General features: G+C 32.6%; 1 long non-coding RNA gene across 1 annotated transcript; it reads left to right on the top strand.

The window, feature by feature from the left end:
* The first annotated feature begins 14,001 nt into the window (after nt 1–14,001).
* Nucleotides 14,002–19,496, top strand: LOC145797376 (uncharacterized). Its single transcript, XR_014338847.1, has 3 exons — nt 14,002–14,552; nt 15,111–15,152; nt 19,194–19,496. It is a non-coding gene; the product is annotated as an uncharacterized LOC145797376 (long non-coding RNA).
* The last annotated feature ends 712 nt before the right edge of the window (nt 19,497–20,208 follow it).

The raw sequence follows: 20,208 nt of genomic DNA, 5'->3' as shown, positions 1-20,208 counted from the left end.
ATTGGTCTGCAGCCTAGGGCGGGCCCGACCTCGCCCGGCCTGGCCCGTTGACAATGTGAATATTCACATTGACATGTTAACATTCACATTAATAGGAGTGTATAATTGGCCCCCGTCCGTGGCGGCGCAAAACCCGCCCGCGGCCCATGGGCGACCTGGAACGGGCCCGATCCGGCCTGTTGACAATGTGAATATTCACATTGACATGTTAACATTCACATTGACAAGAGTATAAAATTGGCCTGCGGCCCATGGGCGGCCAAAAGTCCGGCCCGGCCCGTTAAAAATGTGAATATTCACATTGGCATGTTAACATTCACATTGTTAAGAGTGTAAAATTGGCCCGCAGCCCGTGGGCGGCCCGAAGCCCGACTGAAGCCTGAGGCGGGCTTAGCCCGACCCGTGACAATGTGAATATTCACATTGACATATTAACATTCACATTGATAGGAGTGTAAAATTAGCTCGCGCCCCGTGGCTACCCGAAACCCGCCTACGGCCCGGGGCGGGTCCGGCCCAACCTGTTGACAATGTGAATATTCACATTGACATGTTAGCATTCACATTGATAAGAGTGTAAAATTGGCCCGTGACCCGTGGGCAGCCCGAAGCCCGACCTCGGGCCGGGGCGGGCCCGGCCCGTTGGCAATGTGAATATTCACATTGACATGTTAACATTCACATTGATAGGAGTGTAAAATTGGCCCGCAGCCAAACCGCAGCCTGAGGCGGGCTTGGCCCGACCCGTGACAATGTGAATATTCACATTGACATGTTAACATTAACATTGATAGGAGTGTAAAATTTGTCTACTGCCCAAAGCTCGCTCGCGGCCTGCGGTAGGCCCGGACCCAAACCCAGGCCACCCCGGGCCGTCCATGGGACGCGAGTCAATTTTACACTTTTATCAATGTGAATGTTAACATGTCAATGTGAATATTCACATTGTCAACAAGCCAGGCCGGGCCCGCCTTGGGCCGTCCACGGGCCGTGGACGGGTTTCGGGCAGCCACGGGGCACGGGTTAATGTTACACTCTTATCAATGTGAATGTTAACATGTCAATGTGAATATTCACGTTGTTAACGGGCTGGGCCCGCCATGGCCCGAAGCCGGGCTTCGGGCTGCCTATGGGTCACGGGCCAATTTTACACTGTTATCAATGTTAATGTTAATATGTCAATGTGAATATTCGCATTGTCAACGGGTTGGGCCGGGCCCTCCCTGGGCAACAGGTGGGCTTCGGGCCGCCCACAGGCCACGGGCCAATTTTACACTCCTATCAATGTGAATGTTAATATGTCAATGTGAATATTCACATTGTCAACGGGCTAGGCCGGGTTCGCCTCGGGCCGCCCACGAGCTTCGGGCCACCCATGGAGCGCGAGTCAATTTTACACTCTTATCAATGTGAATGTTAACATGTCAATGTGAATATTCACATTGTCAACAGGCCGGGCCGGGCCCGCCCCGGGCCGCGTACGGGCCGTGGGCTGGTTTCGAGCAACCACGGGGCGCGGGTTAATTTTATACTTTTATCAATGTGAATGTTAACATGTCAATGTGAATATTCACATTATCAACGGGTCGGGCCGGGCCCGCTCAAGGCAGCCCACGAGCTGCGGGCGGGTTTCGAGCCGGCCACAGGCCGCGGGCTAATTTTACACTCCTATCAATGTAAATGTTAACATGTCAATGTGAATATTCACATTGTCAACGGGCCCGGCCCGGCCCGGCCCGGCTCGGGCTTCGGGCTGCCCACGTGTCACGGGCTAATTTTACACTCTTATCAATGCTAATGTTAATATGCCAATGTGAATATTCACATTATGAACGAGTCGGCCTGGGCCCGCCCCGGGCGGCGGACTGACTTCGGGCCGCCCACGGGCCGCGTGCCAATTTTACACTCCTGTCAATATGAATGTTAACTTGTCAATGTGAATATTCACATTATCAACGAGCTGGGCCGAGCCTATTGTTTGGGCCTGTGGGCCGGCCCGGCCCGGCTCGAATTTTTTTGGGCACCCACGAGGATCGACATGGGCCAGGCCCCTACACATTGACGATATGAACATTCACATTGACAGTGTGAACATTCACATTGGGGTATTTTGGTAATTATGTCACCCATAGGACTTATTGAAATATAAGAAAATAATGTGAACTAAATGGAACATAAGTAGATGGAATATAAGAAAAGGGTATTTTGGTCTTCTTATCTCAAATTGGATCTAATGGAATAGTCAAAAAGAATATGGGTTGGATGGAATAAAACTCTTAGAAAATGGATTTATCAAAAAAACTCCCAATTACAAATCATCCTTAAATTATTTTAAAAATTCATAATTAAACAAATTTTTTCTTTTCAAATTATAATTCAAAAACTCAAAACTCAAAACATAATTTTAAAATTAAACCAAATGGGTCCCTAATTTTTTTTCCCCCTAATTGTCAAAATAGGCCTTTATAAAAAAAATGTTTAAGCCATTGTTTGGTTAACATTTTGGAGCTCAATAATCATAAAAAGGAAAAATAGGTTATATAAGTCAATAAGATAAAATATTACTTTTTATTCATAATTATTATATTTTTTTCTCTCATAAAAGTCAAAAAAACCCCAAAACAAGAACGAAACGAGGCTAACAAAGCCATGGTAAAAAAGTCCCAATACAAAAATGTTAACTAAAACAACCAATGCCAAACGAATCCTAAAACCTTCAAAAAATTTCCACAAGTCTATCCACAAAGATGTGATAAATATGTGTTAATTTTTTATTCCTACTCCCTTAACACATCAATTTTTTTTTATATAAATACTTGGATTGGTAACATTACTCATTTTATAATATGAGAAGACTTGTAAGACCATCTCCAACTCAACACCAAATGCTTCATCAAATTTAAACTTGATGGAAAAACTCACATTTTGATGCTTCAACTCAATACCAAATATTTCATTAAGTGATGTTTTGAGAAGTTGGTAAAAAATTAACTTTTTGTCTTTTTTTAGTTTATTTTGTCTTTTTATAGGTAAAAAATATGAGAGATGATGTGACACAAATGGGTAAAAAACTAAAAATTAGCCTTTTACTGAATTGCCAAAGCACCTCTAAATTCAGGATTTTTCAAACATTTCATCAAATTGATGATGGATTTGCCTTTCATTAAATCATTGTTCATAGCTGTTACCAGACAACATGCCGGATGTTCAGCCAGTTATCCTCCCGGATGACCACCTCCTTGCAAAAATGTGTAAAAAAATTGTACTTGCCGGTCGACCGATCGGTCGTCCCCCCGGTTGTCCTCCCAATCGACCGGTGATTTAATGAAATCCTAAATTACTCCATTAAAACGCGAGATATCAAATCAAGCATTTTTAATCAAATTTAAGTGAAATTTGATAAATTTTTTGAGTAAAACGTTAGAGATATTCTAATGCGGACTATGTCTTTTGATAAAGAGATTAAAACAATTTTTTTTAAATTTTTTAAGTTTTTTTTGTCACATCATCTCATCTCATTACTTTTTTATACATGTTTTTTTGAAAAAAAATTAACAAATTCAAAAAAATTAACTTTTAACTTATTTTCTAAAATAAATCATTATTTGAGCTTTTGAAATTTATCACATATCTTATTTTAATAATTTAAATTATTTATAAATAAATCATTATTTGAACTTTTGAAATTTATCACATATCTTATTTTAATAATTTAAATTATTTATTTTATAAAATTTTATGTGCGTATAATTTATAAAAAATTTACGTCAATATAATAATCATAAAAAAGCAAGATAATTACTTGCAAATGCAGATCTAGGATATTTATACTGCACCTAATAAAATTTTTACATCAAATCACGACACTTCGTCAAAAAGCGAGATAATTACTTGCAAATGCTGGTCTAGGATATTTATACCGCACCTAATAAAATTGCCACGTTATTATTTTTATAATTATGATGAATTTGAAATCATTATCAAAGATTCAAAGCAAGCACTCCAATATTATACGAAAATCTTTGATATTGTGAGTATAGCATATTCTTTTTTATATGCTATGTGATTGTTTAATTTGGAACCAAGGCATGTAGCATCACGGTGGTGTCTATTTATCTCTTATTATGGGAGTTGCATAGATTATTGATTATTAGGTGAATTGGTTTTATTGACTCTTTTTTTTTTAATTATTGTGAACTAGTAATTTGTTTGATAATTTAATATTTCTCATATTTATAATTATTCTTTAATCTATTAAGAAAAAAAAAATTGTTTAATTTTGACCTTGGGGGAAATATAATTAAAAGATTCACTAATGCTGTGTTTGGTTGGGGGATTTGGAGAGGGATTTGGAAAGGAAAATGGAAAAGGTATGTGAAATGTGAATAAATCATGCATATATTTCACATAGTTTCACAAACCTTTTCCCTTTCCCTTTCCAAATCCCTCTCCAAATCCCTCAACCAAACACACCATAATTGTTTCAAAGGTTGGAGATGAATAGTTTTCAATAAAGAGGACTAGCAATTCATTCTTGACTAGGAATCTGACTAAACAAATACAGGACTATGAATATTAGGAAATAAAATTTGACAACATGTACTTATTTCCTAGTTAAATCAATCTTCCAATCCTTCCAAACAAAAAAGTCTCTAATTTATTTTTATTTTTTTTTAATCTCAAAACAATCACAATTAGTCATTGGATTATATTTTAAAATTTTCATATTCAATAAAAATGAGTTAATTTTGATAAGGAGACCACCATATCAACTAATTAAAAATATTGTATATTGGGTATATGAATACACTGGCACAACATGAAATGCTTTCAAATCTCAAGCATGCAGCATTGGTTTACTAACCATTGCTTTAGTAAGGGGGTGCTCTGAGAAGTTAGTAAAAAATTAATTTTTAGTTTTTTATTAAATTTTTGGATTTTTTTGAAAGTGTTTTGGGAAGTTGGTAAAAAATTAGGCTCCGTTTGGTGGAGTTTTCAAAATCTAGTTCCACACTTACTTTTGAGTGTAGTGTTTGTTTAGGGTTTTCAAATCATAATTCTACACTCGTTTCTCAAAACTCAATTCAAAACATAATCATTACTTTTCAAAACTCATAATCAAACACATAATTCAAAACTCTTTTCAAAACTCCATTCAAATCAATATTTTTAAAATATTTTAATTTTGTTAAGATTTTAAATATTTTAATATTTAAATATGTTACGATTTTTTTAATTTTTTAATTTTTTTAATTTTTTGAATATTTTTAAATATTACGATTTTAATTTTTTAAATTTTAAAATATTTTATAAAAATAAATTCAAACTCTATTTTATAAAAATATTTTTAAATATTTTAATTTTTTTTTGTTATATATTTGGTTACGATTTGAGTGTAGAGTTGTGAAAGTAGTATGGAGTTTCGAGTTATGTGTTTGGTTATGAGTTTTAAAAATAATTTTTTAATTGAGTTTTGTTTTATGTGTTTGGTTACGATTTGAGTGTAGAGTTGTTTTTAAATTTAAAATTTTAAAATTTTAAAATATTTTAATTTTTTAAATATTTAAATTATTTAAATTTTTACGATTTAAAATTTTTGAATATTTATTTTAATTTTTTACTTATTAAATTTTTTAGATTATTTAAATTATTTAAATATTTATGATTTAAATGTTTTGAATATTTATTTTGAAAAAAAATTATTTCCTTTGTAGTATTTTCAATTAAAAAATTGATTAATGTTATTTTTTGTTAATAATAAATTTTTTTAATTGAATTTTAAAAAGAGTTTGGTTATGAGTGTTGATCAAAATTTTCAATAATGTGAAAGTAATGTGTTTTGTTATGAGTTATAACAATTTGAATTAAGTTTTGAAAACTCTTTTCAAAACTCATAACCAAACAAATTTTCTTACTTCACATGTCAAATCAAACTTTCAAAACTCAATTCTACACTCAATTCCACACTCAATTCAACACTTTATTCAAAAACCATAACCAAACAAATTTTCTACACTCAAATCATAATTCTAAAACACACAAACTCAAAATACAACTCATATTCTCAAATCATAATTACAAAACTCTACCAAACGGAGCCTTAGTTTTTTTCTTTTTAATTTAATATTTATTTATGATGTCAAATCAAATTCAAATGACCAAAATATCTTTACCCAATATAAGAGATTTATTATTTTATTTTTTTTTCATAAGTTCTAATTTGTAATTTCACACCTGCATTTTTGGCACTTATATTTTTGAATATTTTACCTAAAAACATGACTTTTTACTATGTTGACAAAATGGCACTATCATTTTTTTTAAGTATTAATAATGTTAGCAGTTAGTTGATTTTGATACAGACTACCAATTTCTTAATGTTGGGATAACTTTTTATACTTATTTTATATTTTTCAAAAGTGGCATATTCCCCAGGATCTCTCTCAAACTGTCCCATATAATAGTAGTAATAATAATAAAAATAAAAGGTGGCCCTAAAGCCACCAAAAAGGCACTTCAAAAATTTAGGTAAATTACGCTAACTTTGAAGTTTATATTTATTATAATTTTTCTATCATTTTTTAAAAATTACATCTCTCTTGATGTTTAAAATTTCATTACAGATTTTTTCTGAGTAATTTAATTTTTTTAAATACCAATTTTCTCCTTATTGGGTAAATTACATTGACACCCCTTACATTTTAGAAATTACAATCCCCTCCCTAAGGTTTAAAGTAGCATTACCAATTGTCCCCTCAGTTAGTATTAGTTGGAAAAAAAAATTCATTGGAAAAAAAATTAATTGAAAAAAAAATGTTAGTAAAATTTTTAAATTTTTGTTAAAAACCAACGTAAATTCATTTTTTGAGTTTACGTTTTTTTCCTTAAATTTACAAACTGAGACAACCATTTATAAACCAAAAAAATTATCAAACAAGTTTTTATGGCAGTTCTTAAAATTTTATAAATATAAATTGAAAACTGAAAATGAAATGGTCACCAAACAGACCTCAGATAGTAAAAGTGTTATAAAATTAACAAATAATTAAATAAGTTATCAATGTTGGTAAGTCATTTCTTACCAATTTTTAACTTATTTAATTATTTGTTAATTTTATGACATTTTTACAATCTGAGACCTGTTTAGTAACCATTTCGTTTTCAGTTTTTAATTTATATTTATAAAAATTTTAAAAACTGTCACAAAAACTTGTTTGATAATTTTTTTGGTTTATAAATAGTTGTCTCAATTTGTAAATTTGAGGAAAAAAACGTAAATTCAACGTTGGTTTTTAAACAAAAATTTAAAAATTTTACTAACAATTTTTTTTTTCAAATAATTTTTTTTTTCAAATAATTTTTTTTCTAATGAATTTTTTTTCCAACTAATACGAACCGAGGGGGTAATTGGTAATGCTACTTTAAACCTTAGAGAGAGAATTGTAATTTCTAAAATGTGAGGGGTGTCAATGTAATTTACCCAATAAGGGTAAAATTGGTATTTAAAAAAATTACATTGCTGAGGGAGAATCTATAATGAAACTTTAAATCTCAAAGGAAAATGTAATTTTTTAAAGATGAGAAAAAAAACTGTAATAAACATAAATATCAGGGTGTCAGTGTAATTTACCCAAAATTTTATTAGGGGAAAGTTTGGTGAAGCTTTCAAATCAGGCATGATGCATAGGCAAATGATAATGTCATAGTTATGTAATCAATAAACATAGATAGCTAATGTTTGGGAAGTGGATTTGGATGAGTTTGGGGTTAAAATAATCACAAAAATAAAATATGATTTTAACTTAATAAGACAAAATATTATATCTAATTCATAATTATTATATTCTTTCTTTCACAAAAAAATCAAAAAGTCAAAAATCTTTCCCATACTAAGCTTTTAAGCCCTAAATTAAAATAGTTAAAAAGTTAACCCACTTCCCAAACTAAGCCATAACGTCATATAGCCAAGTGTAGCTTGCAAAATATATCTAGTGTTTTTACCAAAATGTGTTAAAAATATATAGAAATATGTAAAAATATTTTAAGATATTTGAAAAATAAATTTAAATTATAAACATTTTGACATTATATATTCCTTAATGATAATCAAAAGAGCTGTTATTATTAGCATGACCAATGTTTTTAGTGATGAAAGTTAAATTGTTGATAAGTAAAAGTTGACTTTATAATAAGATGTTTCTAGTAGTGTTTATTAAAATTAAAAATTATTTATAATTTTGATTATTGTAACTACGTCAACAATATATATCCCACTTGTAAATTGGTACAATTTACTGATCCACATAAGGGGAAGTAATTCATGTTAATCTTTTGTGATGAATAGCACTTTCTATGGGGTTTTTTTTGGGGAAGAATTGATATATATATATATATATATATATATATGAATATATTTCACTATATTAATTAAAAACCTCCACAAAAAAAAAAAAAAAAAAACTCACAAGCTTAATGAAAAAACTTACAAAATTTTCCTTTAACTTGTTACAAAAGCACTCAAATACTATGGGGCATGAATCATCTCATACAATTCAATAAAAAGCTCAAGGAGTTGCTAAAATATTGAATTTGTGAATCTTAAGGGTTGGTATAATAACCCCGACTTATGATCAACTATTAAGCTATGATTAAGTATGTCTAATAAGTAATTAAGAAGAAATCCTGAGTTAATTACATGTGCATTGCATTATTTGTATTTATATCTGTCTATCGTAGGAATATATGTTCATATTTCTATTTTATTCTGAGAATTGAAGGCCTTATCGGCATTCGAACACGGAGTTTTAGCATTTTATGGTAGATTTAATTAAAATTCGATTCGGAACGATTAACTTAGAATAATTAATGTCAATTACTTAACCAACTCTTAATTAATCCTATATAAGGCTAATATGACCCCACTAGTTCATTGTTGCACCCTCATTTCCTCATCTTTAAGCTCCAAAACGTGCGAGAGAGAGAAGAGGAGAGACATTGGGATCAAAAGCTAGAGAAAATGGGGATTGCTAGGAATTGTTGGAGAATTGAAGAGCATTTAGAAGTTTAAGCCTCTACACTTGTGAATTCAAAGTTTAAGGTAAGAAATCAAGCCTTTGATCTTGCTTTTGAGTTGGTGAGTTTATGAATATAAGAGGTTTAAGTGTTTAACATGAGAATTGAGCTTAAGAGCTAAAAATGAAGGAATTTCATTAAATCATGCGCGCATGCATATATCATCGCATTTTGAGTTTGAATTTCAAACAAATCCCCCATGCATGTGTCTATCTTGATTTTATTTTGAGAATTCATCATGTTTCTTACCATATGACCTTAATTGATCATGTTTTGGAAAGTTCAAGTTAGTAACAAGCTATACATGTCATGTTCATATCATAATCTTAAAGTTTGAGTTTGAATTTGTACAATTGGTAAGCTTTTGGACCTTAATTTTGCAAAATGATCTTGAATTCTCAATGTTTTACAAGTTTCCAAGTGTTTCCTCAAGTTTTAGGCCCAAGAGAATGTGTTTTGTTGGTTTGAAAATGAATTTTGAAGTTTTGAAGTAAATCTAAAAATTCCAGATTTTGCCTTTCCGCTCGAGCGACCACCTTTATTTTCGCACCTTCACTCGAGCGACCAAAAGTTGGCTCGAGTGAAAAATGTATGCTCCCAGAAATTTAACATTTTTGAAAACCGCTCGAGCAACGAGAGTTGCACTTGAGTGAAGACCTTAGTCTCATGCTCGAGCGACCATCGAGCGGCCATCGAGCGAAAAATTCACACAACTAGTACTTTTACAGAGTTTACAGATCGCTCGTGCGAAGGAAGTTGTGCTCGAACGACCACTCACATGTTTGGACGTCTGCTCGAGCGAGGCCCCTATTTTCAGCATATTTGCCTAAGTGTTTTCAAGTGCATTTTAGCATCCTCATCGCATTCTAGGCATTCCTAAGTCCTAGTTAAGACATAATAATGAGGATAAAAGGTAGAAACACATCAAGATAAGAAAGAACTTAGTTAATAATTCCAGGCGTGTAATTTAGTACGTATTCATTCTGCATCTGTGCAGGTCACGTACCGCAAGTTACCTGATTTGTTTGCTCTGTTGTTTGCTTTGGAGTCATCTGTGAGTAATAACTTAGTAAAGCTATGGTTCAACTTTATTTATTTTCTGTATGTGAAATAAGATCTGTTTTATGAAATGTTATACTCTGTACAATGAATGATTATCCAGTTTCTGACAAGCACTCGTGGCAATAATTCTGCGGTTCAAGTATATGATATGTTCCTGGTACTGGAGGTTCTTTTATGGAACTAGTAAGTATATAATATGTTCCCAATACTGGAGTTTCTTGTATGGAACTGGCAAGTATGTTATCTGTTCCCAGTACTACAATTTCCTTTATAGAACTATCAAGCATGTCATCTATTCCCGATACCGGAGGTTCCTTTATAGAACTGACAAGTATGACCCTTAATGCTCTGTATTTGATTTGTTAGCGCTAATAGATGTACCACATATGAACAAGTATGAATTCTGATTTCTGCATATGATCCAAACATGAATATGAATCTGTTTCTATTTTCTAAATCTGGTGGGATATCATTCATTTAACCCTTTACTTTGTTATTATTCACTGGGTTTTCACTCACTATTTATATTATGTATGTAGGTGAGCAGACGCGTGACCAGGCCTAAGTTATTGCCTGGAGAGTTTTGAGTCAGCCAGCTACAGTGCCTCCCGAGGAGGTTCCCCATTTTATCGAAGTCAAGCTTGTGAACCATGTTAAAGACATCTATTTTGCTTTGTTTTGTTGTTTGTACACTGGGCTAAGTCCCTTTTTAGTTGTATCTGCATGTTGCCATAAGCCTTATGTAATATTGACGTCATGTGTGTATGTATATAAGTTTTAAATTTTTGTCCCATGTATGTCAGCACGGTTTAATGGACTACGTATATTATATATTTGCTTCTGTAGCCTTTTATTATATGTTATTCTATTCAAAGGCATTTGGTAATCCAAGGATTACTGGCTAGTTACGACACTAAATCTGTAGGGACGGGTTTGGGTCATGACATTTGGCCTAGTGGGTGCACCTTGGGCTTGGGGATATGCTCAGGTTCAACTCCTACTAGGTACTATCAATTCATTGGGGCCACATCGATGGGCTCTACATGGGATTTGCCTAATCTACATAGAAGGGGAGCTTTGCGTAGGTGTCGGGATTAGTTGAGGTGTACATAAACTGATCTAGACATTTGATCATAAAAAAAAAAAAAAAAAAATTCTATATATAAGAGGCTCTTTGGTTATGTATTTTGACATGTTTCTTCCACATTTGCCCATGGTTATCTTTACAGCATGGTTATCTTTATTGGTTCTGTCACAACCTAATCCCAGTACCTAGAGGTTAGGCGTCACAATAGGACAAAAATATAAGTCAATACCCAAATGTATGAAAAACACAACGGAATAAAATAAAAGGGTATCCAAACATTTATTTCATTAAAACATACATTGGAGCTTTTTATTGTATACAATAATAGAGCTAGACTATATTATTGCAAAGTGCCTTGTGCCTACCTCATGCACTGGTTCTAACATATCACCTGAAAGTGGGTAACAACTATAAGCATATAGCAAAGTGTGAATTATTATACTGAGAGCATAAGAGTATAAAAATCAGTATGGATAATTATTTGGGCTAAATAGAGAATTGTTTGGTAACAGAAATACATAAATTATTTTAAATAATAGAAGCATAATGCAGAAATCCTATAAACAAATAATCATAATTACGGTACAGAACAGAACAGATATATGGACTCAAAAGGTGGCTCGTACGAATTCTAAAGATGGCTCCCACAATAGTATAACACTTAGATCTGCACAACACTTTGTTCCACACCAAAAATCAGAGGGTCAGTGGATACATGACAAACAAATGGTCACTTAAAGTGACATCAGAATAGAGAGTCATATAAAGTGACAATTTAGAGGCTAATAATTATTTAAGTCCCCCAAGGCATGCGGCCTCTATGGTGGTACTTACAAAATAATTTTTCAAAACACATTTAATAAACAGTTATATCCACGAGTTTTCATTTTTAAGTAAATAAGGTTCATTTAACAAATAATATACTTTTAAAAATTAATACGATTTGCAAAACATAATTTACATAAAACAATTTATGATAGCTCAAAATATAATAAAACTCTCCTCAATTTGCATAATTTACATAAAACAGCTTTCCTTTACTCCCACTTCTGAATTTGGCTCACTCTCTCATATACCATTCGTTTGTTATTTTTTTTGATTTTCTTACCATACAAACACACCTATTTTTAAGTGAGAAGAGTATTACTATACAACACTATGCAACCATGTGGTCCACATGGCTCACCACGCCAAACATGAGGTTTCTTGAAAACTATTTGCACAAATTTTCTATATTTCCACTGTAGTCCAAAAAAATATTATAGTTCTATTTTTTTTAATTAAATAAATATATTTTGAGTGTCACCTCACTTTTGTTTGGTAGTAATTGTAAGGTGTGTTTTGGAATTGGCCCATGTGAGTTGGGCCAGCAACGCCTGCCTAACCATCTATATATCTTTGTATTATTTATGTGTTTAATAAAAAAATTTACGAATTACATTTTAAACCCTCAACTATTATTTCATATCATTTAATATTTTAAACTAAAAATTATAACACTTGACTCTCTTTATCTACTTTCTTTTTGACAATTTGAACCTTAACCGAAAGTACCTAACAAATTTATTTGAAATAAGTTCATTAAAAATTTAAAAGCTCATAAATATTTTTGTAAAAATCAAACTAAACAAATTGATAATATCATTTAAGGTATTCCATTTAAGGTGTCATGTGCAAGTGATGCATTTAAAAAGTTAAAAATAAATAAATAAAGAAAATACTAAAAAAATCATTTAAAATAAATAAAAATCCAAACAAAAATATACACATGCCTTTGTTCTCATTTGTTTTTCTTATTTTTTTAATAGTTTAGTCCATTATTTTTATTTTTTAGATGTATTTGAATTTTAAAAAGTTAAAAAAAAAATTGAATAAAATATGGAAAAAATATTAAACAAATGAAAATCTGTCTAAAAATAATTTTTAAAAAACCAAATCAAACAGAATAATTTGTTAGAAGATTTGCATTTTGAAAATTTAAAATTTTCACAATAATAGCCCGCGCCTTGCATGGGTCAAGAAATAATTTTTTAAAAATCAAATCAAATCAAAGTGTAACGGTGATACCACAACCACATGATCATTGCTCAATTATCCCATTCTAATCAAACTTAATAAAAAAAATCCACACATTCAAACTAAATCTTTAGCTCTTCTATTTTTTTCATAATTTTACCTTATAATAAAAATTAAATTTTCTATCATTTATTTTATTTAATTTTGTAAGAAAATAATCTTATTTTTGAAAAAAAAAATCAAGCAGTTGAATGGAATGAGATGCAATAGAATGAGGTGCAATCGAATTAAATAATTATTCTTTTATCTTTTCATAGAATAATTATTATTTTTTTTATAATGCAATTTTTATTATTTTTTGAGTGAATCAGACGTAAAATAAATATTTTTTAAAACTTGTCATATTATCCATTTCATTTAGTAAAAGTTTGGAAGTTGCTCAATAAGCAGCTTATTTGTTACAAGCTGTCATTTCATCGTTTTACTTTTCCGTGCATTTTCACGTAAAAAATTAATAAGTCAAAAAATAAACAAATTCCAAACACTCACTAATAAATAAAACATTGGAATCAAAAGTTATAGTAGTCTGGTCCTTGCACGTATATATTGAATTTGTGACATCATAAATAGTCAATTGCTAAAATATTTTATTGAATTGAAACAAACAATCTTAATCAGTCAAAATTTCACTACAAGAAAAGGGGTTATAAAATACGGAACTTTTTGCGACGACGTATATCCTGTCGCAAAAAATGGTCCTTTGTGATGGAATTTTATACCATTGCTAATAAATAGCTTTTGCGACGGTAATTACCTCGTCATGAATGACATATAAGAAAATGTGTGTTAAATATGGAAGTATTTGCGACGCCTTGTGTACCGTCTCAAAAACAATTTTTTTGAGATGGGAAAAATTTGTTGTCGCAAATAGTAGACAAATTGTAACGGCAATTGTCCGTCGCAATAAAAACACTTATCAAAACGGCGTCATTTTTCTATTTAGACTTATCATTTGTGACGGTGTAAATATGTCGTTGCAAAAAGTAATGAAAAGTTTTTGATGTCCCTCTCCTTTAACCATTCGCGCTCGTTTTCCCCCAAAATCCCTAAAACATTTGAAGCAAAAATACCTAAAACCCTTGAGGCAAAATTCCATCGGCGTATTACGATCTCTCTCTCAACAAGCGATGACAACGAGCAAGAGTGACGATAGCGAGTAGCAGCAGCGATGGTGCGGCATTTCTGTCTTTCTCTCGCGCGAGCTCAGTTAGTCTCAATCGCGCCTCTCTCGCTCACTCAGCGAGTGACGACCCTTGTATGCTCTCTCTCTCTCTCTCTCTCGCTCGCTCATAGATCTTACTCAAATTCACTGTTTTTTCATGAATCGATTGGTCTGATCAGGAATAGTTTTTTCATGAATCATTGCATTTGTTTTGTAAAATTATGGTTTTTTTTTTCTTTCCCCCCCTCATCTGGTATGGATATGAAGATTGGGTTTTAGGGTTATGTTTACAATTTTTAGTTAGATAGTTAATTTTTTAAATTTTTTTATGTTAATTGGTAGTTCAAATTATTTAATCAAATGGCCCAATGATGCAGAAGTAAAAACTGTAATATAGCATCTGAAAAGGAAGAGATGGGTTGAGGGGTTAAAATTTTGTAGTTGGTCAACCAGAAAGACTTATTGGTGAAGTGAATTAATGACTATATATGGGGCTGTTTAGGGGTTAATTTTATTTGGGAAAATAACGAATCAGTGCAGACTATATATGTATTTATGTGTGAATGTAGGGTTTTAAGCTTTATGAGCTTGTGGATTCTCTAATTTTATAGTGTATATATCTTAGTCACTCATTGTGGTTTTGTGTTGTAGGACTTGTGGAAGGAGTTCTCCACAGCTGAGTCTTCAAGACAGGTCATTTTTACATTCCTTTATGTTATCATACACATGTAGGCTATGATATGCATATATGTGTTTGTATTTGGGGTTTTGAATACTGATTCTGATTTATATAGTGATTTTTTAGTGAAATTGTATTTTACTATGCTTTAAATGTTCATAAATACTCCTGGTTTTTTTTTTTTTTTTTTTTTTTTTTTTTTTTTTTTTTTTTTTTTGAGGGGGTATCCGAAAAGAAAAAAAAAATTCAAACAAAAAACCCAAAAATAGAAACAAAAAAAATACACGATTGAGCATTGTTTAGGTATTAAGACTTAGTTAAGTTGGTATGGTGGATATCCAAGATGTTGGAAATGAAAATTTCAAAATAAACAGATTGTAATTCAAGTTTTGGTGCCTGAAAGAGTATGCATTTGATCACATCTTGGGATAGTATAAGTGGAGTTTCATTGTTATATTGGGTTTGATTCCATCTAAGTCTAGGAAGCTTTTAGTAGTTGTACATATATGTATATATATATATATATATATTGTCCCACTGGAGTTATGTTTTTGGTGTTTTGCTTTTTGGGTTGCCTCCTTTATATTTGGTGTCTTTTGCATTGCTTGGAATGTGAATCGGCTGTTTGAATTATACGTTGTAGCCTTGTAGATGCTTTGTGAATTGGCACAGCATCTGTAGCTTTGTCTCCAATATCAGTGTCTTTTATTGATATCATTGGTTACCAAAATTAAAATAACGAATTAGCTTTGCATTGCTTGATTCACATTGGTTACCTGTTGGGTACGCATGAGATACCTGATATAAACCAATTCTTGCTAGTTCGTTGTGTTAAACTACCTAGGAGGTCTTGATTGAAAACTTTGACTTTATTATGTTAGAAATAAATCCACTTTATCATTTTTGGGTTGAGTGCCTGATGCAGAAATATTTTAGAAAGTCAATAAATTTTATTTTGTTATTTTAAAATTAATATTTGATTTTGAATATTCTAGTTTAGTATAGAAGAGTGTACAATTATTAATTTTTGTTTCTTTTACAAAAATGAATATTTTAATTTCTAGATATTTTTGACTAGCAAGAATTAATCTTTTCCTTTTTAGGGTTACTTGATTAGCAAGAACTAGTGTAGTATAAACTTATGTAAGCCTTGGGGAAATCAGCTTTTGGTGATTAATAATATAGTTTTTGAGAGAGAGTATCTCTTGTTTATTTGTTCATGGTTTTCTTTGTTGTGAGTGTTCATTCTATACATGCATTTCTTTATCAATGCCATAGTCAGAAAGTTGGGTATCCATCTACACCTCTCTTTTATAACTGGACACATTCTTCTCTGTGGTGAAAGTTGGTTAATTTAGAGTTGGATTGTGTGCAGAAGCGATATTTAAGGGAAGTACATGTGATGGATAAGAGTTGGATTGATTTGCCAAATAGGATGTCGAGGGAATACATTAATGGAATTGATCAATTCCTTGTGTTTGCCTATACCAATAAGGCTGAAGGTTTGATGATTAGTTGTCCGCGTAAGGAATGTAAGAATCGATACCATCTTGTACGAGTGGGTGTATGAGAGCATCTGATTTTGAATGGTTTTTTTAAAAAGTACAAACATTGGATTAATCATGGGGAATCTTACGTATCTCTGCATGGTAATCGAGAGAATGAAACATTGGCTAATTTAAACATTGGGGATAATATGGTTAGAATGATACAAGGAGCTATGGAAAATCCACATGCTGGTACAAGTGTTGAGAGTAATGAACCACAAAGGCCTGATCCCCATGCATATAAACCCCAGCTCGGTCCGAATGCAGAGACTGCAAAGTATGTTAAACTTTTTCAAGATGCACAAAGTGAATTGTATCTGGGTTGTCAGAAGTTCACATCTTTGTCATTCATTGTTCGACTTCTACATCTGAGGGTGCTTAATTAGTGGATAGAAAAGTCTGTTGACATGTTGCTTGAGTTATTGAATGAGGCGTTCCCATTAGGTGTGAAACTCCTGGACTCTTATTATAAAGCTCAAAAGGTCACAACAGATTTGGGCTTCACGTATGAGACGTGGGATGCATGTCCCAACAATTGTATTTTGTTTCAAAATGAGGATGCCAACCTTGATAAAGGTGCCATATGCAACAGTTCTAGATGAAAATCAAATGGTGATGGTGGTTCAAATGGTCCTAACAAAGGTGGCAAACGAATAGCTGCAAAATAAATGAGGTATTTTCTTTTACAGCTATAGTGGTCTCGGTTTTGACCCGATTATTATTGCATTCCGGACTCGGGTTCCATGGTTTAAATATTGTTATCTTTGTCTTTTCTTCCTTCCACTCCTTGAGTTTGAGTATTGGAACATCTTCGACGTGTTTGGAATAGGTTGATTGCTAGTGGGTCTAGATGGTTGTCGCCCAGGTTTTGGCTTTTTCTCTCGAGCAAAGCTTCTTGCGCTCAAGCGAGGACACATTTTTGTGTCTGGTCGCTCGAGCGAGATTTGTGATCTCCCAGTAATTCGTTCAGACTTGTAAATGTTCTGGGAGGGTATCGTTGTTCACTCGAGCGAGAACTCTTGTACTCGAGCAACGGTTTGTTATGTTATTGTTCGCTCGAGCGAGAACTCTTGCGATCGAGCGAAGGTTTTATGTCTGCAAAACTTCTAGGGATTTGTATTCTATGCTTGAATGATGCTTCTTGCGCTCGAGCGAGATCACTTATTGTGTCTGGTTGCTCGAGCAACAACTCCTTCACTCGAGCGAGCCTCGCGTATATCAGTTTGCAGCAGAGTAGTTTTACATCACTTTTTATGATTTTTTCACTCAAAAACCCTAATCCGGCTCCCTCTCTCTCTAAAATCCACTCTATCTCTACATTTTGACCAAGATTCTTTGATCTTTCAACCCTAGTTCCTTTGTTAAAAAGATAGAGTATCTTGTGGGCTTCCATTTAATCTGAACAATGTCGCATTTCGGTGTCTTTGAAGTTCTTTCTTTTCTCCTTTGGGCTTCTACTCTTGAGGTAGGGATATTCTATACCTTAATATGATTTTTAACCTTGATATTTGTTGTTATGTATAAATGGTGAAATTTTGGAAAGATTTGGGTAAAGTTAGGGTTTGGGTTCAAATTGAAAGAGGGGTTTCTATGTTGGGTTCTATAAATGAACATGAGGTTTTGAATATGAGGTTACCTTGGGTTAGAATGGTGAAATATAGCCTAGGGATTGATATTTGGAAAAGGAGGAAATTTGCCCCAATATGTGTTAAATAATTATTTTGTACAAATAATGGAATTGGTATAAGAAATGTGAAATTGGAAGGATGTATGAATGAATAGTGTAGTTGGATTTGTTAAATCACTCACGTATGGAAATTTGATGAACTATCTGTTATAAAGATTGTATATCTGTTTAGAAATAACTATATTGGGCCATCGGTGGAGGATTGCTATGATTGTTGCAGAAATTGCATGAGGATTAGGTAAATTGAAACTAATCATCTAATTATGTCATTGAATATGGCGGTATGTTAAATACATTAAATATGTATAATTGAATGTCATTGAATATGACGATATCTTTAAATACATTGTATATATATAATGTTTGAGAGAAGAAAGGGGATGTACTTCATGTTTTGGGAGAAGATAGAGGATGGACTCCATTGAAAATTAAGTTGGCCGGAGTGTCCAGGGTAAAAGTCTCGAAATCAATTGAATACATGGGTGTTGATTCCGCAGACAAAATTTCCATAAAATGGAAAGATTGAAGTACTTGTATGATTGTTGTGTTGATTTAGAACCACTAAGTCGTAGTCTCAGTTGGGTTATTCAGAAAATTATAAATTTGGTCTATGAATTGAAATGAAATGAATTAACTTGAAATGGATAGAAGGAAATGGATTGAGATATGAATATCAATATCGTTTATTTATGTGGAGAATATATATATTGTCATGAATATTGAATATATGCCTGACACTTATATCTTAGTTAAACCTCATATATTGTGTTAGTCTATCTCTACTAGGCTTTGGCTCACCCTATTTGGGAAACCATTTTCAGGTACTAGTGATATGCTTCTTCCAAAGACATAGTTTGGGAGGACTTAGGAGCTGAAGGCTCTATTTGGTTATTTTGTATTTAAATGTTTATTCAAGCCAAGGGCTTTAAATATATAGAGCTTATGACTCTCTTTTGTTTTAACCAAATTATCTTGGAAAGATGTAAACCCGTACGGCATTTATTTTGTTGTTATTAACATGTATTATATGCTGTAGATTCAAGATGAACATTTATGAATGTATAATGCATGTAATATCTTTTGTAATTCAAACCCTAATGAATGGAAATATATCATTTCTATTATGTTCATAGATCTTTTGGAATTGATTATTTGTATTATATTTAAGGGACGTAACAAAAGCCAAGGATGCAGAGATTGTTTATGTCATCCAAGACGGCCAAGTTAATGAGATGGCATATAGAGGAACAAACTGATGACGACATCTTTAGGTATCCTGCTGACTCCCTTGCATGGAAAGATTTTGACCATCGGAATATTAACTTTAGTAATGATTGTCGCAGTGTAAGGCTTGGCTTAGCATCTGATGGTTTTAACCCATTCAGGACGATGAATAGGGTCCACAGCACTTGGCTTGTTATGCTTATTCCATACAACTTGCCGCTATGGATGTGCATGAAGCAACCATTTCTAATTTTATCTGTGCCTATTGACGGGCTGAAAGGACTTGGTGACGAGATTGATATATATATGCAACCGTTGATTGAGGAATTGAAAGAACTATGGAATGACGATGTCTCCACATTTGATGCATCAACAAATCAAATGTTTCAAATGCATGCAGCTTTACTGTGGACAATTAGTGATTTTCCTGTATATGCAAACTTGTCAGGATAGAGCACTAAAGGCGAATATGCATGTCCTTGTTGTAATAAGAAAACTACATCGTGTTAGTTGAAGTATAGTAGGAAACAATCATACTTGGGTCATCGCAGATTTTTACCTAGTGGCCATAAATTCTGAAAGGATAAGGTATCATTTGATGGTAGTTGAGAA

Source organism: Camellia sinensis, chromosome 8, assembly GCF_055761805.1.
Source record: "Camellia sinensis isolate YWXY chromosome 8, ASM5576180v1, whole genome shotgun sequence".
Lineage (NCBI taxonomy): Eukaryota > Viridiplantae > Streptophyta > Magnoliopsida > Ericales > Theaceae > Camellia > Camellia sinensis.
This window is presented reverse-complemented; position numbering and strand designations above follow the sequence as displayed.